Source organism: Panicum virgatum, chromosome 1N (genome assembly GCF_016808335.1).
Source record: "Panicum virgatum strain AP13 chromosome 1N, P.virgatum_v5, whole genome shotgun sequence".
Classification (NCBI taxonomy): domain Eukaryota; kingdom Viridiplantae; phylum Streptophyta; class Magnoliopsida; order Poales; family Poaceae; genus Panicum; species Panicum virgatum.
Genome location: NC_053145.1, coordinates 18,780,146 through 18,788,194, shown reverse-complemented (window position 1 = coordinate 18,788,194; position 8,049 = coordinate 18,780,146).

Here is an 8,049-nt window from a genome sequence, read left to right as displayed (position 1 = left end):
TAGCACTGTTGATTTCTTTGCCGGTTACGTTTAGCTAGATTATCTTTTTAAGAATGACACCTCGCCTAGGGTACCACAAAAAAGAATTATCTTGAGTGGGGTTTTCAGTTTCCAAATTCTCTTGTTTAAGTTAGAAATGTCGATAGATTAGTCCTATATAATGTGATTTTACTGTAAAAGCACCTTGTTGTTCTAAATTCCATTTGAAATCATCTCTCTTGCCTTAGTTCCACTGTTGGCAGACGTGAGGCAAGATTGTTCCACATCACCAACTTGTTTCCAATGTCCAAATAGAACTAGGGACAAGAATGAGATGCTGCGTCATGCAGATGCAGGTCTTTGCTCATTCGCTCATAAATCTAATTTTTGACGGCCCTCAATGAAATTCCTTTTCTTTTTTGTCAAAAATCTGACCAGGGACATGTATTATTGGATCTCAGTGGAGGTGGTTTACAGTGGTGGTGTTTTTTCTTATCTTGTGTGTGTCAAAGGTGCTGCCAGCGAGGTGTCAGCTCTGTTTTTGTTATGAAGCCTTACATTCATTTGATTTTTCAGATTTGTTGGACAAATAAGCTGATATGGTCAATAGGAGCAAACAGTTACCTGCAAAAGCCAGTTAGATAGTGATAGGTTTGCTTTGCATAGAGACTAGAGTTACAGATTTCGAAGTATAAAGAAAGCTCTGTAAATTTCTCATATTATTTACTGTTATTCCTTTCATGATCATGATATTTTACCAGTAAAAGATGAAGATCACCATAGTTATGTGACGCAAATCCAATTCTGGGGTCGCTCGTCCCGAGCCGTGCTAGCGCGTGACCGATGACAGGTCCATGTGCCACATGTGGCACCCACCCCGCGTCCCCGTTGCACCTAGACAACATAGGTTTGTACTTGATTTTTTCTTTCTTCCATTCAATTAGTTTTTTATCATAGTATAATTTAACATTTGTACTCATGTGGACCGTTTATGTGCATAATCGATATACATAAGTTGTCTAATAAAATTTTAATCCAAACTATAACAAAAGTTATATGTGTAATTTATATCTGTCATGAAAATTGTGCTATAAAATTATTATGTAACAAGTTAGGAGGAAGCAGTTGTACGTATAAATCCAATGTTGTTTAGAAGTTGTATGTATAAGTTACAAGTATAAATTTTATATATCTTGAAAGTTATGCTAAAACTATAGTCCGTAACAAAATGTTACAAATAAGTATACGTGAAAGTTATATACATAAGTTAGCATACTCTAAAAATAGAAAGTTGCGGGAATAAAATTTTTTCAGAAATGGAAAGTTTGCTGTGGTCGAGAATCGCTCGCTCACGGGGCTTCTGTCGAGCGACGACTAATTAGTAGGCCCCGTTATGTGATTCTCATTAAAAAAGTATGTATATGATTCTCATTCTATATTTTGTGTTGAAGCAGTGCCAGATAGAATGGGTAAAAAAAGCAAATAATACTGTCATGTTCATCCCATATTTTTTCCTCATATTTCTTCAATTTCTTTTTAGGATGGCAAATTATAGTTTTACAGTGTGGACTAGTGGCATCTTATATTGATGACTGCCATTGTAATCTGGCCAATTTAGCAAAGTGAGATAAATTGTTTTTATTTCACTTTGAACTGTGTAAAATATAAATTCTGAAGTAATCTTTTCCTGTAATATGGCCCCTGATTCTGAACCAAACAAGTTCAAAATGATTGGTACCTTGATGACATTATTCTGGTAAATACCTTTGTCGTAAATCAATGATGCTATTTTTTTTGAAGGATCAATGATGCTATTCTGATAACTGCCATTTTGTGGTAAATGATGAAACTATTCTCGTAAATAATTTTGTGGTAAATTGTTGAAGCTATTTCTGACACCCTGGGTGTTTAAAAGGCACAATTAAGCAAACTGAATTAAATTGAAACACAATAGTGAGGACAAATAATTAAAAGAGGCACCAAATATGAATTTAAAATTGACCTCATAATTTTGGACAAATAATGTAATGGGGTGAACAAAATTTTTCAAACTCATTTCATGATCCAAACAAGTTACAAAACTATTGTGGGCTGAAAAGTAGTTCTATTAGTGACATGTGCTCAATAGTGGTTCAGCCAAAATTCAGTCCAAAAATATATAAATCATGAAGCCTTTTTGTGCAAATTAGGAATTCTAAAATAGTTCAAAAACTAGAGCTCAAATGAAAAAGTTCCTGAAACAAAGTTGTAGATCTTGAAAAACTAAACAAAAATGGTATTTAAAAGTTATTCATTTGATGCCAGGAAGAAGGAGAAACTTTTAGTTTATAGAACAGTCCCTAAAATTTTTGGAAATTGCAAATCAGTCCCTGAGTGCTCTGTTCCTCCCTTTCTCTCTCCCTCACGGCGCCCGGACCGGCGTTCACCGGTGGACGCCGTCCAGCCCCCTGGCTGGCCAAGTGGACCCCCTCCGCCCCCAGTTTCGCCAAAACCGCTACTCCTGGCAGTTCCCCCGCTCGACACGCACCCCCTGCCAGCTCACCGACCGCCACACCACTCCGGCCGTCTGCCAGCGCTGTCGCCAGCCATTTGTGCGCCGGCGAGCCTCCCCAGGCCAGTTAAAACCTTCCCCGAGTCTCACTCGCTTTAATTTGCCACTAAGTGTAGCGGCCTATAAATAGCACCCCAGCGCCCACACTCGCGCGCGTACGCCGTTTTCGCCGCTCTACCGTTGCCATTCTCGCCGGTAAGCTCCTCGCCGTGGACGCTCTCCCGACCCACATTGCCCAAATAAACACCACCAGCACCTTCCCCTCATCCTCGCGAAGTTCAGGTGCTCGGAGTCCGGTGCCCATGACCGCCGGAGCACAGCCTCGTTGCGGCGCCCTTCATCGATTCGCCGCGCCTCCACGCTGACGGCCCCCTTCCGACCATCCCCGACCTCGACCCCGAGCACCAGAAGTTGCACATGGATCTCCTCTACCGGTTCCCCCACCTAGATCACGCCGCCGAGGCTTCACCTCGCCGGAACACCGCCAGTAAGCCGAGCTCTGTTCGAACTCCAGTGGCCAAGGACCTATTGGAAAATAAAAACTTAGATTTCAGGGGTTAAATTGCAAATGTTACATGAACTCCATTAACTCAAATAAGTGAACTTTGAAAGTGCATAACAAATCTTAGAAAAATGGTAAAAATGCAAATCCAACTGTTTTGGAGTCCTTGAACTGAGATCTACAAGTTTGTCCACAGTTGTTTTACTATGATACTGTGCATGAAACTTATTCCATGAGTTTACAATACTTAATGATTGCCGATGCGCAAGTTTGAATATTTTTTACTCTGTGTAGCTATATATGTGATTTAATCCTTGCAAAGTAGCACTTTATTATGATAAATAGTTCCTTTGGCTAGAAAAATCTGGAATTTTTGCCAGTACTTTATTTTTACTATTTAAACCTGCATACAAAGTTTGAGAGTCAAGTGATGAGTAGAACTGGAGATATCATTTACTCATGTTGTCACATGGTTTAAATCGTTATTTTTTCTGGTCATTATACTGCATGTTTGCCAGTGATATTTTCGCCTAAGCATAATATATGTACCCTGATGCTGTGCAAAAAGGTTGAGATGATTTACTTAACAAAATGTAGCTTGAATATTTATGCATGTGTTCATTTAAGTAAATGCCATGTTAAAGTTGTTGTTGGATATCATGGTTGATATTTCTACCGAAGCATGTTAGCTCTGGTAAAACTTTGAGACACAGAAACACTATATAGCTCTCTGTAGAAATTAATCTTGCTAAATATATGCTTAACCTGTCCAATTTATTACTCCTGAGTTATGCCTAATTAATTTCTGGAAAAAATACAGTACGTGGAATAGCATGTGTAGAGTCTTCTATAAAAATTTGAGCTTCAGAATTGCTGTAGTATTTCTATGTAAATTCATCATGATATTGACATGCTCTATTTTAAGTATTTTTCATGCCCACATGCTTTATTGTTTTTAGCTGAAAATTTTAGTACAGCTCTTGATTCGATTTTCTGTACTGAGTAAATTTTGTAGCACCAGAAGAGTTTTTTAGCATGTGTAGTTAAATTGTCAAATATCCCTATATATGCATTCTGTGTAGAAAATAAAAACCACCATCCAAATCATTTTATGAAGTAAAGTTAATATGTTAACTACGCTATAAACTACTGCTGCCAAGTAAAACGAGTTAGACTAATTCATTACTAAAGTAACGCATTTGTTGGATTATACTATATAGTGAAGGAAAGAAATGGAAATTGAATCATGTTGTAACTTTGAAAACTCTTGCATTCATATAGAGTTTGTAAATCTGTCCGACGGTTTGTACGAGTTGGTACCTTCAAGTGAGCACACTCCCAAGGGATCTCTGTTGAATCTAACTGAACTGAATCAAGAGCCGGACCAAAGTTCAGAAGAATCCAAGGCTAGCAGTGCCCAAGAAGGCAAGCCCCGGTGCATTTAATACTATTATTTTCGCATATCTATTCAATCTATGTTGTAATACTTTTAATTGTGCATTTATGTTTTCAGGAGTTGCTTGAAACCCTAGATGCATTATCTTAGGTTCCTATGTACAGTCTACCTCGGTTTAACTCGACTAGATGCCCTGCTAATTAGGACCGGTAAAAGTCAAGTGGTTTCATGTTGCTCGCGAGATTATAGGAATTGACTGACTTTACATACTGCAATAATGAAAGGATGATGGACGGGATTGTGGTACTTGTGATATCCCGTCTATGTAGTGAAAAGATGTTAAGGTCGCGGTACGCGACACATTTTGTTAAGCTTTTGAAAGTACTAGCCACATGCAAAGAAATATGGTAATCGGTAAGCTTAAGTACCTGATTGGACCGATGAGTGGACTGGTCTTTCACCCTCTTTTGGACTTGGTCCAGGATTAGCGCAACATGCGGCTGCAGAGTCGTCGGACACTGTAGTCGAGGGGGGTGACCCAGATCCACGGACTGGAAAGAAAGGGAAAAGTCGTGTGGGCGACTTCGTTCTCCATACGTGTGTGTTAGGTTTGCCTTGCAATGTTAAGAAATTCGATTCGAATCGTCCGCTTCTCACGGTTTTGGGCTGCTTAACAATTTCTGTCACAAAGAGTAACAAGTGGAATATGATGATGATGAATACTGTTGTATGATTAATATTTTCACTACCATACATGTGTAGAAATAGATGCTTATCTAGAATGGTTAATCAACATAGAATCTGAAAGCTAAAATTGAAAAGTAAGGACCTACTCTTTGTTATTTTTCAGCAAAATAAAACCAAAACCTTACCAGCCTTGCATGTTTAGTTAAGTAGACTAAGTATATCCGTTAACGGGTAAGCCTTGCTGAGTATTAGTTGCTTAGCCTTACTTGTGGTACTGTTTTTCAGATACTAACTTTGAGGATATGATTGCTAGCTTGACTTGGCCATAAATTTTACCTTCGGGTTGGTTTGCTGAGTAGGATGGTCCCTCAGCTAGTGCTGATACCCCTCCTCTTGAGTGATGTCTCGTATGTGGTTCATTGTGACATCATGTTTACCGCTAGTTATCGTGTTTTACTCTTCCACTGAATAATGATACTCTGATAAATTGATGTAGTGTAGGACTCTGTAGTACCTAACTATTCAGAAGTGATTTGTAATAATTAAATTTCGCTGCAACTCTGTGATGTATGAGATCTTCTGTGTTGTACTCTTTGAGCTCGGTTTCGTGTGAGTTGTTGCTTGTTCGATCCCGATTTGCGTGGTTTTAATCGAGGCTTTACTCGAGAAATTGCCATAGTAGTGCGTTTTGGATCAGAGTTGCCTAGCAACGATGATTATCGCACTTAGGTCAGTTTTATTTTGGATGGTTCCGCCACACTATTCTGGTAACTACCATTGTGATGAGTTGATGAAGCTATTCTCGTAACTACCATTGTGGTAAATTGATGAGGCTATTCTCGTAAATAATTTTGTGGTAAATTGACGAAGGCGTAACTACCATTGTGGTAAGTTGATGAAGCTATTCTCGTAACTACCATTGTGGTACATTGATGAAGCTATTTTCGTAAATAATTTTGTGGTAAATTGAAGAAAATAATCTGATAAATAGTCTATGGTAAATCGAAGACTCCATCCTTGAAAATATTACCACCTCATGCCATTCAGCTTCTCGTAACTATTTAATGGTAAATTTGTTCCATCTTATATGGACATATATATATAGTACTTGGTTCATCGTAATCTTTTGATACTAACTTGTGGTTATTCAGGGTGGCAAAAATCCCTGTGGGGGCGGATCCCCGCGAGGACCCGCCCCGTTAGCAGCGGGGACGGGGAGGATTTTTCCCCGTGGGGAGTACGGGGCGGGGCTCCGAAATGGAGCCGGGGTGGGTTCAGGGCTTGATTTAGCCCCGCGGGGATCCATGGGGACATGAAAAATTGAAAACAAATCAATGAATCAGCCCATGGCCCAACAATCTAGTCCATTTACTCTAATGGCCTGGCCCATTCAATCCCTTCCTCTCAGTCTCTCCCTCTCCTCCCGAGCATGGCCTCCCCCATCCACCGCCGCCTCCCCATTCGTCGCCGTCGTCGCTTCTCGTCATCCTCCGCCCCCATCCGCGGCCGCCTCCGCCGCCGGTCCTCATCTTCCTCACGAGGTCGCCATCCCCCGCCGCCATAGCTCCTCATCTTCCTCCCCGTCCAGATCTCCCCATCCGCCGCCGCCTCCCCATCCATCGCTGTCGTTGCTCCTCGTCTTCCTCCATCCCCATCCGCCATCGCCGCTCCTCATCTTCCTCATGAGGTCAGCATCCGCCGCCGCCATAGCTCCTCATCTTCCTCGGTTCCTCCCGTCTCGACCTCCCCATCCGCCGGCGCCGCCGCTCCTCGTCTTCCTCCCCGAGGTCGCCATCCGCCGTCGCCGCGTCTGGAGCTCGCCCACCTGTCTTAGCTGACGCCGGAGCCGGCGCGCCGCCCGCCCACCCTCACCATCCAGCCGTGCCTCCTCCCCGCGGGGCTCCATCGGGGATCGGGGATCTGCGGGGAACGGGGACGGGGGGCAATTTCGCCCCGATAGCACTTTCGGGGTCGGGGCGGGGATGGTGAATCAGGGATCGGGTCGGGGGCGGGGATCGTTCCCCCGGCCCCGTCCCGACCCGTTGCCATCATGAGTGGTTATCCTCATCATAATTATTGTCTTAAGCCATTGGTATTCTCCATTTTCATGGTCCATCCCTCAAATCTAGGGATGTCAATGGTTTGGTTTCGGGTCGGGTGTCCGCGGGTTTCGGGTCTAGCGGGTTCGGGTTTGGGGATGATTTTTCACATTTTCGGGCTCGGGCCCTGAAACTTATCGGGTTCGGTTTCGGGTTTGGTTTTTCATCCATGGATACCTAATGGATTACCGTTTGGAGTAAAAACTCATATTTTATAGTATACTTAGCGATAAATTTGTTTACTTAGACTACTAAATTTATTCTAAGTTGACTTAGGAAATTATTTACTATTTATTTCCTTTTGTTTATACATATAAATATTATACATATCTTGTATATGTTCATAAGAAGTACTTATTTCTCTTACTATGTTGCCATACAAAGCAGGTTTCGAGTATCCAATCGGATTTCGGTATCCGCGAATTTCGGTTTCGGGGATGAATTTTGACCCGAATCGGTCTTCAGGTCGGGCTCGGATTTTAAGTTCGGGTTTCGGTTTTGGGTGCCCAAACACTCCATCCGATCCAAATCTGACCCGTTGCCATTCTTACTCAAGTCAATGTAGTAAATGGTTCCTTGAAACAACGTGATGTCTAATTGTGGTAGCTCCCCATCCTACCTTCCTAATGTAGTAATCGTTCTATTCGTTTAGCTTGTCAGTCAACCAGCCAGCAATACTATTCTCTCATACTAAATCAGCACCAGCCACCAGCTAACAGCCAGTCAGCAGTACTGTTCTCTCATAATAAATCAGCACTAGCCACCAGCTACAGCCAAGCGAACACATCAAATGTAATTTGCACAAAACTATACTGGCATGCACATGTGTAGATAA